The sequence below is a fragment of the Zonotrichia leucophrys genome, chromosome 2, assembly GCF_028769735.1.
Source record: "Zonotrichia leucophrys gambelii isolate GWCS_2022_RI chromosome 2, RI_Zleu_2.0, whole genome shotgun sequence".
Taxonomy (NCBI): Eukaryota; Metazoa; Chordata; class Aves; order Passeriformes; family Passerellidae; genus Zonotrichia; species Zonotrichia leucophrys.
In genome coordinates, this window is record NC_088171.1 from 75,682,381 (window position 1) to 75,699,197 (window position 16,817).

General features: G+C 35.8%; 1 long non-coding RNA gene across 2 annotated transcripts; it reads left to right on the top strand.

Annotated features, from left to right (window-relative positions):
- The first annotated feature begins 12,079 nt into the window (after positions 1 to 12,079).
- On the top strand, positions 12,080 to 15,953 carry LOC135443215 (uncharacterized). 2 transcript variants are annotated; one of them, XR_010438890.1, is made up of 4 exons: positions 12,080 to 12,189; positions 13,250 to 13,414; positions 14,316 to 14,402; positions 15,832 to 15,953. It is a non-coding gene; the product is annotated as an uncharacterized LOC135443215 (long non-coding RNA). The 2 variants fall into 2 exon arrangements; XR_010438889.1 differs by having other exon boundaries at positions 14,319 to 14,402.
- The last annotated feature ends 864 nt before the right edge of the window (positions 15,954 to 16,817 follow it).

The window sequence follows — 16,817 nt, forward strand, 5'->3', positions numbered from 1 at the left end:
CTATAATATGTAGAGAACTAGAAAGCTTATATATCCTGAATATCCTGAAATACATCAAGTCCAATACCAAGAATGCATTTACATAATACTTAGATTTAATTTGATGATTGCCTGGGTTATCTTAGGAAGGCTTATACATTTTGTTTTCTGCTCATTGAATTTACTGTTTCAAAAGGAACAGCTTTGGGAAAGCTGGAGAATTAAATCCCTTTATCTGTCCACTGAATTAGTTCAACTGTGGGGACAGTTGTACTTATCTGTTGGATTTAAACCAAAAGCTATTCAACAGAGAAGGTGCTTCTGTCTGCTGAGACCGCTGACAAGAATGCCAACAGGGATACAACTTTCTGAGCCAGTAACTTCAAAGAGAACTGTGCTTTCATTTCAGCACAAGTTAAGGATGTATAGCCAGCAATTTTGCAAAAATCTGTGCCTTGGCATTACTTTAAACTATCTTCTGCCAAATGTTGTCAACAGCAAAAAGGTTATAATGTGTAAGGGGTTATTTAAGCAATGAAGCAATGTTTCTGGCACACTTTCCTACCCATAAATCTGAAAAAACCCTGCTTGATTCCCTTGGGGGTCTTTATAAGGCTAGGCTTCTAAACCCAGAAATACTGGATCTATGTACAACACCAAAAATCAACTGTCTGTCGGAAAAAAATACAGAATAGACTTATGCAAGCTCATAAACTCCATCAAATTGTCATCTGAAGATGAGGGAACATATGATAACAAAGAAATGTGTGCATTATTTGTGGCAATATGGTGTGAAATTGCAGGCCTGCTAAAAGAATAGATGACATAGATTTAAGGCTGTCCACTTTGAATGAAAGGTCAGATGATACCAGGCAATGAAATACGTCTGTGCAGTTAATTTCCTTAGCAGATGAAGTTCTTTATAATGCTGCTGCCCCCCTACTCTTGTTTCTTATTTGTTGTATTTCTGATGATGGAATGTAGAAAGCCTTTTGTGCTTGAAATCTAATGCTTTTTTTTCCCAACTATATCAGCATGTCTATGTAAAAGATGCTTATCTTCCAGACAACCTTGTCTTTTGTATCACCATAATATTTAAATAATCTAGCAGCAATTTTTTGCCTGAAACCATTTGCGCCAGGCAAAAAATGGAAGCAAATCTGTGCCGTGAAGAGCAATTCTCTGGATACAGCAGTGATCTTATTCTGTGTGAGGATGTAATATTCATTATTCGTTATTGTAAATGTTATCAACATAAGTCACTAAAAACCTGCTTTCTCCATGGTCAAACTTTTTACCTTAGTGTCTTCTCTCCTCAAATGACATAAAATTTAAATCAAACCATCCATACAGGCTTTGTGCCTGCAATCTCAGGAGATGATCCATGCATGTGAAAAAAGTCAAGAGTTGAGATGCATAAGCAGGAGAGCAACAGTTTTGCTATATGCATACGTGAGATGCTTTAAAAGTGCCAAATGAATATATATAAAATATGATACATTTTTACACATTAAAATGTATTTTAAGCTATGAAACTATGCTCCAAGTGAATACTGTACCTGAAAAAAATTAATAGTGCATTGAAAGAGATACAGTCATGCTGTTAGTTTTCTTGTGTTTCTACAGGACAAAAAGCCATAAATATTAATGTATAACAAAATTATGTTCTGTTGAGAAGTAGCAGAATATGTTTGACACATCAAAGAATGTGAACAAAAAGGAAATGGTAACAATTTGCATTGTTTAATATATGACTAATCATTTTTTATCCATTCTTTTATTTTTAATAACTATAGCTTCACAAATTCAGTATCAAACAACTTTTCATTAATTTAATGAAAAATTTTTGAAAAGACAGATTTTTAGATTAATCTGTCAGTTCTTATATGAATAGGGAATGGCAAATTTCTTGGCCTACTATCTTATTTTAAGAAATTGCTGGAGTCCAAATGGCCTTCTCCTTGACTGCCATGTCAGCAGTGCATATATGATTCTGAAGGTCTAACATAAATTTATAAGTGTAATGAAAGCAAATTTAACAGATAATAGCCGAAAAATCTCTACTCTAGTAGAGCAAATGTACAAGCATAAGCACACTGTCAGTGGTTTCTGAAATGGCAGAAACTGAAATTTGAGTATGTGATAAAAGCCAATTTGTCACTGTCAAAGACATCGTTCAAGTTTCTTGATAATTTTACTGGATATTACTTAGATAAATTCATTTATGTAAACTCTAGTATCAAATTGGATCACAGTTTGTCTTATCTGAGAGTGAAGCCTATGTCTGGCCAGTGATTTAACTTTATTCCCCAGAAGATTTAAGTTAAACTGTACACACTTAGCATTGACTCACATCAATCAAAACACACTGCAACACTTGAGTATAATAAGAAAAGTCAATGACTTTTCAAGTTGCTGTGGGATTCAGACAGTAGTAAGTAATAAAAAGAATGCACATAAAAATAATTATGTTGATTTTGGGCAAAATACTGAAGTGTCATCTGTGAAATGTGGATCTTGTCAAAGGAGCACTGCAAACCAGTTTTACTCAAAAAGGGTACCAGCATGTAAACAATAAAGCTGAGAAAGCTACCATGAATGTTACACTGCTTAAATAACATGAAAACCATTATATTTTTTGAGAACAAACTTTATTTCACTTCTACACCTGCTACTGTAGATAGGGTTCCTGTGTTGTTTTTACAGGTGTTGGAAATGTAGGAGTGCTGATTCCCTAAGAACTCTTCTCAAGTTGCCCGTGCTGTGCCACCTCACACACACCCACCCAAGCTGAGTGAGAAATGCCACATGACACTGGGCACTATGTGCCTGCGTGGCTCCTCTGTTGCACATCTCAAGCTTCAGCATCGTGGAAGACTCTAATTAATGCTTGTGTGCTTTCTGTACTCCTGCTTTCACTCCTGGAGTGAAATGAAAGGGTGGAATTTGACTCATCATGCAGGGAAAGGTGTTGGATGGACAAAGCCAGAACCAAGGCATTAGTAAACTACAGGAGATTATGAAAGAGTAAAAGCTGAAATAATTATAAATCATGGCTGATACTGTGAGAAGCAATTAAGAAAATCAAAGCTGTCCTTAATCCATTACATTTAGTCACCCTGATATCAACTATACAGCAATAAACAAAAAGCAATGGTCTGTGCATCCTAGTTTGGAATGGTAGAGGCTAACAGAAAATACACAACATTAGGTTTGTCCAAGTACTTGTGAGCTGACTGATCCCCAAGTACCTGAAAGCATTTATTCCTGGTCTGGATGAAAGGTGGATCATGCTACATCACAGCCAGTCTGTGTTGTGGGAGATCTATCCTATTTTTCTGCACCCACACCCCAAACATTATAATCACCCAAAATTACATCACTGTCATTCTTCTAAAGCCATTATAAGACTGCCAGAATTAGGAGGAAATAGTAAGTTTTTCCTTGTAGAAGAGAGAGAGATATTTGGAAAGAAAAAGCACATACACAAGATATTGTTAAACAGGAAGATGTCGGTGATGTGTGAAGAAAAGCACTTAAGACAAAAGAAAATAATCTACCTGACATATACAGGAAGCTGAATGATTCTGAAGCCAGTAAGTTTTTCTAATTTTGAGGGAAACATCACTTTTATTTTTATTTTCATTTCAAGGAAATAAATTTAATATGGTCATCTAATATTTGAGTGAGGAATCCTGTTCAAAGAATTACGAACTTCCTTAGAAGTCACCATGAATATAAAATTGAAGATCCAAGTCGAAGAAACACAGAATATACATATTTGGGTATGCAATATCTATAAAAAAATTAATTATATATATATATGTATAAATTTTCATCAAGAAAAACCAGACAGCTAGGTCAAAACATGACATTGCCTCTGGGAAAGCAGAACATGTTGAGGGACCTAATAAAAGTGTCAGCAATAGTCTCTAAAGCTGCAAGCAATAGTCCCTTTATAGAGTCATTAATGGTGTTATAATTACTCAGAACAGTTTTTACAATATTTGTGTTCACTCAAATAAATAACAAACTAATGGATGTGGTGACTAATTTTTTGTAAAGTACTGAGCTGTAACATTAACTTCTAAAACCAAATAACAATCTTTATTTTCATCACGTACCCATTATTAAAACATTAAAGCATTATTAAAATGCTTTGTATACATTTTTTCTTTACCTTTTTTTTGTTTAATTTGGAGCTCTTGCCCTGTTCTTTCACAGAGGCTGTCTGCACAAGTGGTTTAAGTGCCTTTTGTCTTTTATTTTCTGTCTTTTCTTCAGAAATGCCACCTGTGTTCATTGCTCTGTTTCATTCTGTAAGTTTCTCATACATCACCACTTGTCTCCGCCTTTTCTTCTACATTTCTTTGATCCTCTATTAATTTCTTTCAGGGCTAAATCCTGATTATGGAGTGAATTGATGCTTGCATGTGTCAGAAATTAAGGCTGCAGATGTGTCCAAATCTTGGTTTTCATTTGCTACAGTTTTTAAGGCACACCCATTTTTGTAGGCAGTACAAGTGGGAAGCAGGATACACAGATTTACATCCACTAGCCTTAGGCACTCCAGTCTAATATTGAACACACTACTGGATGTGAACCCATGAAAGACAACCTTCAATATATGCTCAGAGGAGAGGCTGATGAACTTTCTCAGAAGGCTACTGTGGAATTTGCACTATGGTTGTGACTCTAGTGGTGTACATATTTATTTTAATGGAAAGAAAAGTTATGTTAGAAGAATGAGACTTCAGTTTCTGCAGCCTCTTTAAAACCTAGCAGATCATATACATTCAATTTGGCAGTGAGATGGAAGGTAAGTAAAAAATGCCCAAAGGAGGGGTTTGGCTATCTGGGAGGTATGTAGCAGAGAAACAGCTAGGCCAACTCTATTTTCTTGTGTTTATTAATTAATCTATCCCTGCACACAACCAAAAGAATAACATATTTTGGGATAAAACAACACTTCAAACACCAGACTATTAACTGCATTTTAGTAGGAAACTCTTCCTCTAACCTCCCAAATCCCATTTCTATTTCAGCTTGAAGAAACTGACAAATACCAGCAGTCAAGGCACCAATTGTTGCCTCATCTTTCACAGCAGTGAAGGGGAAGGTATTGATGCACAGCTGAGCCTGATCAGATATACTTAGGGAAATCAGACCACTCTATAAGATGCTCTCTCAAAAAAGGAATAGGAGAATTTTTTGTTAATGAAGTGAAGAGTCTTTCCTCTGGTAAGCTGGGAATTTTTTTTGTTTGTTTTTGCAAGTGTTTGTATGGTAACATTGTTAGGGTCTTGGTTTTTTGATCAGTTGATATTTATTGCCTGTCTCAATGAGGCAACCTATATTTCTGTTTTCAGTTTAAAATTTGGTGAGGTTGCAGAAAGCAGTGAAGGATGATGCATATTTGTGGTAGTCTGTTTTCTTGGGGTTTTTTTCATTGGTCAGCAAAGGAGACTAATAAAATTACTTGTCTTTAAAGGTCTGAAAATCTATTTGTAGTCTAGTAGGTTAATAACTGAATGTAATTATGTGGTCCAAATAGTTCTCCTGGAGAAAAAGGATGTTTCTTGATTAAAAAAAAAAAAAAAAAAACAAAAACCAAAACCACAACTTCCACTTCTTGGAAAAGAAGGTTATTTTATATTCAAAGGTATCAAAGATCTTAACTATAAGATCTAGGTAGGTAGAAGAGGAAGCTAGGCTTTTGTACAAGGTTGAACTTCTATCCTATGGATGACAATGGATGTCTGAATTTCCTTTTAAGAACTACCAACTTCAACTTGCTCCAAAGCCTTATCTTTTTCAAAAATGATTGTGTAAAATAGGAGATTCTTTCTAATATGTTTGTTTTTATGTTGAAAAGTTGAAGCCCTTTTGATTGAAATTGATCTGTATGACAGTTATGAAAACTTGTTTGGTGTTGTTTCTGGCACTGTTTAGTTTTATTATCAATTGTGAGACTGAAGTACTAAATGTACAAGAAATGACTGCTGATCTATACAACCAAATTCCTTAAAATTTTAAAGAAGAAAAAGTAAATGGGAACAATTGTTTTCTTTTGCTCTTTCTCTATGCAGTGTTTTTAGATAGTTGATGCTCTCTGTATTAAATTCTATGAAGTATATGCTAGAATTTCTAGGGAAAGTGTAGATAGTCATCATGTATTCTCAATGACTGATCTACAAATTTATTTTTTCTCCTAAGAACTAGGGGGTTTGTTTGTTTTGGTTTTATTAGTTTGTTTTTTTTTTTTTTTAATATGTCTAGATATCTATAAGGAATTAAACTTTTAGATCCTTTTCAGTATCTCCCTAGGCCTTGCTTGGATATATAACTGAAAAAATCTTCTCTTAGTCTCCTTTGTGTGCCAGGGAGATTAATCTCCTTGGTAAAAGGAGATAAAGTAGGGGTCTAAGGATCTGGGAAGATTGCTTATATACAGTTGTAGCCATTTCCTCTGGTAAACTTGTTTGAAGTTACATCTCAGTTATATAGTGTAAAGTGAGGTGCATCCTTTTCCCTTTTTTTTATTTGCTCAGTCTCTTTCAGGAGATGTATGAGAGGTGTTGTCTTCCCATGTTGCTGTGGACCCCTTCAGCTGTGCAGTAGTGAGTGCCCTAAATATAACTGTTGCCTGGAAACCCCTTTATACTTGGGTAACGCAGCAGAAAGCCTAAATTCCATCTGACATTGGTGTAATCATGTCTGCCCTGTGCTTGCACAAGAAAACTGAGAAAGGGTAGTGCTTAAAGTATGTAATGTCTGTTATATTTGTACTGTCAGTGGATTCTTCCTCACTGTGTGAGTAAATTGTAATAACTGTGCACTTAATCTCCATCCACTTCCAATACCCTTGTTGAAACATCTTATTTCTATATTTGATTTGTGTGGCCTGTGATAGTAGTTATTTTCCATTATATATAATTTTTAAAGAAGTGGTACTGTATGCTTTCTTCTGACACTCAGGATATTTATGCTTTGCACTTTTTCCCTTGAAGCAGAAAAGGCATGAAGATGCATTTGTAGTTGTTTAGAGGGCAAGGTGTGAAATAATTGAAACAGTGCAAGCATTCTTCCTGCCTCAGCAATTCCCTTATGTGACCTTTAAAAAGGAAGAGTTTTCCTTTGCTATAGAACCCTGCCTAGAAACTGGTATAGAATGACAGGACACAATTATTACCTAATACAGTCTGTGATTTCAACATAATTGTTAAAAAAAAATAAAAAAATTACTGTTTTATTGGACCATGATGGAAAATATTTTGTACGCAGTCTTTTGTGTCTTCTCTAAATGAACTGCTTAGCATGTTCATTAGAATAAGCTGTCTAAAGTTTTCTTTCTGTTTGTTAATCAGCTTTTATATATAAATTTAGTACTTACAGGTGCTTAACAAGCCTTTTTGCTTGTTGTATTGTTTTCAGGGGTATGCAAGGAGTCATTTTAATGTCTTGATGTCAAAATGTCAAAGACATTTTAATGTCTTGATGTCTTTTGACTCCGAAGTGGCTGGTATCTTCAGCAGAGAGGATTTTGCTGGTTGAAGTGTAGTAATATGGTTTTATAAATAGAAAAAAACAATAAGTGTGAAGGCCAGACACTTAAAAAGTTTGATTGAAAAATCAGCTGAAAGCAAGCATGGATACGCTGTCATAAAACCAGCTAGACTGAATGCCTGTCAGAATTTTTTGTAAGGCAGTTTTATAGTGTTTTTAGCAATGTCAAAATTTTACTGTTAAGTCTGGAACATGGTCTGGACTATCCAGGTTACAATCTCTTTTGCTAGGTAAATAGATGGCTTATTTTCTGAAATTGTTAATGTAGCTGCATAATGCATTTTTTATGAGGTATGTGGCTTTGTTGTGCTTTAGTTTTTTTCCCCAGTGTGTTGGACCTGTACAGAGTACAAGCAAATCTTGGGAAGAGTGGCTTGTGTCATAGAGATCTGCAAACTAAAGTGAAAACTTGACATTTTTTTTTAGTTTGCCATTTTTTGCTAATGAAACTGGAGCAACAGTATTAGGATTAATTATCCTGTAAATAAATTTGAATTCCTGTTCTTGTCATAAATGCTTGTTGAAGATCATTGGAGATCCTCTAGACTTGGGCCTAACTAATACATGGAAGGTGGAAATTAATGAGCATAATGTCTGAGTTCCTCGAGTAGTTTTTTCAATACTTGAGAGTTGAGCTTAAATACAGTTTTGTGACTACACTCTAGAGATTTTGCAAAAGTTCCTAGAAGCCTTTTATTTTTTTTGGTGTAACTGCTAGAAATGCAGAGAGTTTATTTTTGCAAAAGAAATTTAATCCACCTTTTTGAAAAAATTGTTTTCATATGTAGTTGTTCCTTTAAGACTTCAGTGCCTGTTTACTTATTTCAGTGAACACTGGTTTGTGAAAAGTGTTATGAAATTACACTTTTGCAGCCTGCGTAGCAAGCTGCAAATTTAAGATTTTTTTTTCCTTATTGCTGAACTATTCTGAAAACATGCCCTGATACTAATACTGAACCTTTCAGAAAATGCAGCTTCCGTAATTTCCTTTTCATCAGTGCTTTAATTTTATTTGGGTCTGCACCCTTTTTTCACTTTAACATGCTGCATTAGGGTTCTTCTTGGGAGTTTTTTATCTGTTTAATGTGGGTCTTGAAGCAGGGATGAAAGGCAGTCATAGCAACACATCAAAAACAGCAGCAAAGGGAAGCACTCTAATATTTTTTCTCTATATAACCCATATGCTATCAAGAGGCATTTGATGTATATGTGCCATCCTATGGAGACTAAAATTTTCTCAATATTGACAGAGCTTTGCAGCTATGACTAATGCAATAGCCTGGCTATTCTTACACAGTGCTAGCTATGATGGCACACTGTTTATTTGGGGGGAAATCCCTTATGTACAAACAAATATGATGTCTGGCACTGCAGGTCCCTTGGAATTAGTAGGGTTGAAGTTCTTTACTAAGGCACAATAAAGCTGTTGAGGTAGAGTTTTCCAGGGCCTCTGTAGCCCTGTTTTTCTTTCTTTTCTGTCATGTTGTTAATCTCAGATTGCTGGTCTTGCGCTCTGTACCTGATAATGTTGTTGTGGCAGGTTCATGAGGCAAGTGACAGCCACTGATATAAAATTCATCTTTCCGCCTCTCTAGTTGTTTGGGGTTTTTTTCGTGTGTGTTTTGTAGATTTGAGTTTGCACTGTTTAGTGCATATGAGACTGGGCTATTAAAGATTAATGACTCATTTGCCCATTTGTGGTGGTGTCAGGGTATTTTGCTGAGGCCAGCAGGAGGTGAGTTTTGGGTGTGTAATGGCCAGCCTGCCTAAGACAGAGGGTGAAGCTACAGGGCAGGCTTTGATCCCTTTAAGAGGCAAATTCTGCAAGGTGAGATGGTCCCTCTTACCATGTCAATTTCCCTCCCTTCATGGGCTTTTTGACCTTGCATTTATGCAACTTTTCTCAGGTTTATTTTAAATGTCTGGTTTTGTTTTCATTGATTGCCTGTTCCTTTAACACAGACATGCTCTTGGTTTTTTTTTTTTTTTTTTTTGCTAGTTTGTAGCTCTTTAAAAGGCAATAAACTAGTTATAGTAGCTTTTAGAGTATAAAAGAATGGTCAAAATTTCTAGACATTAAGGTTAGTTGGGCAAATGAAAGCAAAGGAGTTAAAAGTATTTAGACATAGGGGTTGTCCAAGTTTGCCATGTGTGTCTTCAGCGCAATAATAACTTACTGAGAGAGTATCAGAAGAAAATCGTAACAGGAAAATGAAGCACAGAAAATTTAATATAGGTTGATGCTCTCCAACTGAAACAAGAAGATCTACTGATGAGATAGAGTTGTGACTTCAAGGATGCTCTTGAGAAGAAATATGGGAAGTTGGAAAGGGATATGACAAAGACAGCCTCCATGATCTGTAGGGTGTTGCATAACTAAACACTCAGTATTTAAAGCACAGGATATAATTTTCAAAAATACTAGACATTTCAGGGAAAAAAAATCCTCATTAACCTTCTAGAATTTCTTGGAAGCTGTGGCAAATATGTACAGGATTATATGAGGCCTCTTGCAACAGACGTCTGGAAGTAGCCCTACAGTATTGGTTCATAATAGTGCATACTAATTTCATTGACAGTCCATTGGTATCTTCATTAGCAATTTATTTACAGATGAAGAGACTAAATTTTTTTTCACAATTACTAAAAAATAGTAGAGCACATACCTGTAATTGGCCACTATTGAAATATATTAAATGCATAGTGTTTTTCTATGCATCTCATTCTACTAGATTTTTCCTTCTCTTTACAGTGATTTTTACTCAAAGCTCATCTTAGTTAATATTCACCTGAAACTATTGAGCAAAGCATTTCTCCTGAAGGAAGAGAGCATGCATTAAGCTATTGTTACTAGTCAGGTTTAGAGGCTAGAGGTAGATGCCTAGAAAGATAAAAATTAATTCTTGTCATGACTGTTTTGTCATCAAGAAACGTTATTGGTTTTACTTCTCAGTCTGCAGGGAGAAAGGAATGCTACTTTAAAAGACTGCTTCTAGCCCCTCAGCTAATACACCACACTGCTTCAATTAGAAGATCATATATATAAATATATAAATATTTTTTAAATGGTGCATTAAAAAAATCACTGAATCCAATAAGGAGCTGTTTCCTATTTCTGCTTTCAGGTGGCTTCCATAAGGGGAATAATACAGCTTCAAATTACTCCAAAAAGAGAAGAGACTGATTAGTATAGAACACTATATATATGTGGATAGGCTGGTCAGCATACATTATTTAAACCCTCTGTTCTTCTGGAAATCTCAGTATTAAGGAAATAGCCAATATTTGAAGATGTTTTAGGGTCTATGTTTAGGCATCCATCTAAACAGCTTCACTTCTGTAAACAGCTCTTTGGATTAAGGTGTCCTTAAGCAGTTAAAACTTATTGTCCGGGAAAATGGATTTCTCTTATTCTGCTCGATCATCTATCCTAAAATGACTGTGCTGTCATTCTTTAGTATTAATCAATAGGTATCCTATAGAGCTGTGAAGAGGTATCTTTTTGCTAGGTGAAATTTTGCTAAAATGAAATATTACTCTTGCCAGCACTTGTAGGTCAGGGTTTTCTTCCCCTGCGCTGAAGATGAAAAATAAGAATAAATCTAAAATTGAGATTCTCTTCATATGATGCAGAGGGTTTACATTTCTGGCCTCTCTCTTTCCTTGCTTAAATTTTTATGAACACCTTTAGAAAATATCTGAATCTTTGGCTATACAAAAAGGATTTTATTTAGTCATCTGGGCAATGCCAAACTCCTGTTGACATCTGAATTTTTTTGGGGTATTTTTGCTTTGAGAAGTACTTTTTGGGGATTTTTTGCATATGCTTACATTGGTAAATTAAATAAGTCAATGGGTATGTCATGAGTACAACTGTACTGTGTCAGCTAGCCTTAGTTCCAGAACACTAGAATCCTAGTCTTTAAAAACATAATTGCTGTTTCTAAATTGGCATTTGGGAGTAGTTTCTGAACATTGCCAATTCCTGAATTGTGCCCAAGAATAGTTTGGGAGAGCACTGTTTAATCCTGGCCAAAAACCATGCCAGACAGGACTGCTGTAACAATTAAAAGGACAGATAATTGAATTCCAATGCTGTGGAACACTTCCTAGTACTTCTAATGAAATAGTACATATCTAGCCAACATAATAAGCTAAAAAGTGTTTTGGTTTTGTACATTTCAATGTGTCAGTTAACTTCAGAATTGGCACTTATGGGGGCATACACAAACTGCCTTAATAAGGAAGCATGTAATGAGTTTAAGCTGCAGACAAAATAATTGACACAGCCTTGAACAGTTCAATTCACTCATGTAGCTAATCAAGTAATGATTTTGTAAAATGACATGTTTTCTTTGTTTTCATTTGCCTTTTATTTGTTTTCTGTTAATGTTCTGTTTCATTATATTAGACTATTTCAAATATCAGAGTGCTAAGAGTTGGAGAAAAGTACCTTTAGACTCAGGATTAACCAATGGTGAATATATTGCACATATAATCTTCCTGATTATTGGTCTTCTCCCCCTTTTGTGAAGGCTGTAGATCTTTTGAGCATCTTCAGTGGGAGCAGAAACTGAAATCAGAACTTCTGGCTTTCAGCTACCAACATATGATAACATACATCTTCTGTAAAATAGTGAGCAAGTATGTTTCCCCACTGCTGTACAAACTTCAAGTGTTTATATAGCATGTGTTCCATGTTCAGCCCTTAAATGTTCATCATTGTTTCTGGAGCACCTAATTGGTGCAATTATAGGAAAAAATTTATAGCAAAGAGTCAACTCCTATAACTGATACACTGCTATCATATGGAATTTGTTAAAAAGTAGAAAACTTTTTAACCTTGCTGTGGGACTTCACTCATTTGTGCCACAGAAGCTTGTCATCCCTGCTCTCCATATTATACAGACATTCAGTTTTCTGTTTTTAAGGGGAAAACATGAGATTATTGTTTTGAATTTTTCTGTATATTTGATATACCTCAGAGTGCCAAAATGTCTGTGAAGAGCTGATAAACAAGAATGGTCTAAATGCAATGTGGGCTGACTAATGTATGGCTTTCGATTACCTTCTCAGTGGATCATCAACTATGAGAGGCAGAATATTTTGAGGGAGAGTAGATTTATAGAGCAGTGAAAACATCAGCCACCAATATAGCTTTCTAACAAAGGATTTCTGAAGTGATGAAAAACCACTTGGAAAAAAAATCTTTAAGAAAGGCAAGAGAGAAAGAAAAGATTTAAGTACAGTTTTATGAAAGATTTAAATATACTGTTACGAGATGCAGTCAATACCATTTCCAGTGTCAGTACCAGCGCTCCTTTGTCTGACTGCAAGTTAGCTGTGTAAAATAAACAAAAGCTGGAGATATTTCTCTTGGGCAAAAGCAATTGTACTGTACTACCCCTTGGTAGTACTAGGAACCTCCTTTGCACAACCAAGGAGATCTGAAAAAATTAGATCATCAGTGAGTTCAGGAAAACTGGGAGCCTCTCTATACAGCAACAATGTTAATTGGTGTGTCAAACTGCACTTCTTTGGCATTGCTTTGAAAAATGTGGAATCTGCCTGAAAGAGGTTGCTGCAGAGCTCTTTTTATTTTTCTTTTAAGAAAGCAAACTAAAGACCCCCCAGACACTTTGAAAAAGTTATTTTTCATGAACAGATCAATCCATATATCTGGAGCAAGATCTTTCTGTTACAGACTTATGTATGCCCTTGTTATGGATCAGCACATCCCTGGTCGCTGTCAAGATGCTTTTAAGATTAAAACTGGATGGCTTGACCTCAGGAAGCTTTTCTTCTGTTTTCCAAATGCATAGACATTGCCTAACCACAGATGACCTCCTCTCCAGACACAAATAGAAAGGTGAGGGAAGGGAAAACATTCTTAGAAAACAAGCAGAACTGCTTGACACCTAGGATTCACAACATAATACTACATGAAAACTATATCAACAAATACCTGGAAGGAGTATTCAAGAAGATATTCACAGCAAGGGTCTGGAACAATAGCTTCTAACGTGTCCCCTTAAATGGGTTGTAGTGTTGCATCAACATCCTGTGGAGAAGTATAGAAACAGTCCAGAGAAATTACTTCAGGATTTTTGCATTTAAAATAGCTTATATGCAACTACAGGGGAAAAATATCCCGTTATTTTATAGGGGGTGGGTTTTTCTTTAGCAGAATTGGGTGGTCATTAGGGTGCTCAAAATTCAATAAGCAGGAAAGAGATGTCAAAGGAAATGGTATCCTTCATCATTGTTGTTTTAAAACTTAATAATGCAAGCAGTACTGAAAAAGTAAACTATTACATATTGGCAAGTAGTACTGCAGTTTATTACTGTATATCCTGTTTAAAACATGTTGGCAGTTTCCTAGTCAGACTTGACAGTAAGATATTCCACACTTCATGTGAAGCCTTCATTTTACCAGAGTAGAACATAATGATTTAAGGAGTTATGGCATTAAACATCACTGATTGGGAGATCATTTTAATAATTCTCTTTATGTCATGGTAGGAAATATGTTAACTTTATTAATACCTTATCTTGCATATCCATCCTGATAAGCTGACATTTTGTGCAAAGTAATTCATTTAAATACCCAATTTTCATTTTTTTTCCTTTCTGGGTGTATTAGGTATAAAGTTTAAAATCATACTTGTAACAGTGGAGGTTGGCTCAATGAGAACTGCCTTTAAAATTCTGTTCATTTGTGACTTAATAGCATAATGGCTTTTTTCAGGTAACTCTATTTCTTCTTCCAGCAGTCAGTAAATGAGGATAAATAGACTGAAACCCCAATGGAATAAATTATCTTCAAATGAAATAATCATGTGTCAGAAGGATGAAGGGTAATGTCTTGATTTATAATGTGAATTCTTTCTGTTGGAGAGTGTGAGGTAACTTAAATATATATTTGATAGGCCAAGCTGTCTTTGATTTTTTTAGTGGTGTCATGGCTAACCACAGCCAGCAACCAAGCACCATGCAGGTTCTCATCCAGCGGGATGGGTTAGAGAATAGGAAGAGCAAATGAAAACTCATGGTTTGAAATAAAGTCAGTTTAATAGGGAAATATAGTCAGTTTAATGGCTGCATGCCCACAATAAAACAAACCAAGGAAATAATTCATCACTTCCAAGGGCAGGCAAGTGTTCACACACCTCCAGGTGATGGCTAACTCACTCTCTCCAGGAGAGCAGGGCTCCATCACATGTAGCAGTGGTGACTTGTGAAGACAAAGGTCCTCACATCAAACATCCCCTTCTCTATTTCCCTCTTCTCCTCCCAGCTTTATAAACTGGGCATGATGTCCTACTGTATGGAATATCTCTTTGGTCAGTTGGTGTCAGCTGTCCCAGTTGAGTCCCTTTCCAACTCCTTCTGCACCCCCAGAGCCCTTGCCAGCAGGGCAGTACTAAAAGAAATTAAGACCTTGACATTGTGGAAGCCCTGCTCAGCAATAAAATAAAATTAAAAAAAAAAAAAAACAATAAAAAAGCAAAAAAAAACATTCCTGTCTTATCAACACTGTTTCCAGCACTAACCCAAGACACAGCCCCGTGCTAGCTCTGGCAAAGACAATTAATGCTACCCCAGTTCAAACAGGGACAAGTTGCTCGCTTTAGGTTCATTCAGACTTATTCTCTAGTATGAGAGTGTATTATCGTGTTTTTGCCTAGAAATGCATTATCTGACAACCCCATGTGGAACAGGTCATATAAATGATATTGACTATTTTATCATCAATTTGAAATAACTGAGAAGCCATTCATTCTTCATTTTTTGAGTAATGAAGCATATTTAGGGTTTTACTTCAATAAGATAAAACTTAGAAGTGGCTATTTCTTTCATTACAATTTTGGGCTTTATTAAGGAAGGAAAGAGAACACAGAATAGTATTTCATCACATCACACCTGTTAAAATGCATTGACTCTCTTTCAGAACTTTGTTCTTCATAGGATATGGAGTGGGTGGGGAACGGATGGGGAGTTGGAGGCACTTTCATGTAGGATAGTGCTTGACTGACATTTAATATAAAACCTGATCCCAGTTTGAGCCTTCAGATTTATCATGTGTTGTGCTGCTACACCTGAAACAGTTTCTGGTTCTATTAAGAGCACAGATCCTGTGCTGTTTCTCTGGGAGCAGCAGGGAAATGGTGAATATATCTTGCTGGTTACAACAGCTCTTACAAGAGAAAAAATGTATCTCATCTTTGAAGCTTATAACAGTAAGATGTTTTTGCATGCCAGTCTTGTCAGTTTTTCCCCCTGCAGAAGGAAATGAGTTTGGAGAAGATCATCCTTGCAGTGGAGACCAAAACAAGTATGTCTAAGGGGTAAAGAAGTGAAGTGAAAAGAAAGCGTGACAGAAGAATATCTCTTAAGTTGAAACATCCTGGCCTCCCCTCATATTACATTATTGCATTGTAACTGCAAGTGCTACAAGCATGACAAGTGATGCCATCCAAAATGTGACAGTAAAAACTTGCTCTGCAGTTGAAGGACCTCTAGAGTTGTGTGTTCTTAAACAATGAAAGTTATTCATAGCTTGTAAAAAATTCACAAAATTGATTCAGTCATTCTTTCTATTTTTTGAAGACTTTTCCCATGATAAATTAATCTAGGTACATTATTTCTTTTTTTGCAACAGAGTTGCTGTGTTCTATGCTTTACCTGTCACATCGTTTTTGCAGCTTTAGAATGTACTTTGGAAAAAAGCAATTTGCTTTCCTATATTCTATGTAACCCAGTGGGATTAAAATTCCTACTGGTATTACTGCATGCTTGTAAGGTAGTAGGTGGAGGGGGCATGTGGAGAAAAAGTGAACTGTTTGCTACCAGAGGCCAGAGAGAATGCAGAAAGCCTGTTTTTGAGAAGGCTTTACTAATTCTTACTCCAGTTACCTGCTCATATGCTTGATTGTGAACTCAGCAGCAGGAGGAGGGGGCTGCAAAGACAGGAATAGGCTTTGTGAAGCAGCAGACCTTGCTAGAGTGGCTGGTTGCTCTCCCCTTAGATGTAGGTTAAAGAGATGGTCTGCAGGCTTAGCAGCCTTCCCTTTTTTCTTTTTTTTTTTTTTTTTAATTTAAACAAAAATAAAAAATCTAAATATACTTTAATCTGAAAATTGTAAGATTTGTCACATATGTTAGTCCATTTTCTATTCAGACCACCATTGTGAAACAAAAAACTCCTGTGTACAAGTGGGTTTACATGTTAAATTGCAAGGCCAGCAGGAATTGAATTCTCAAGAGTATTG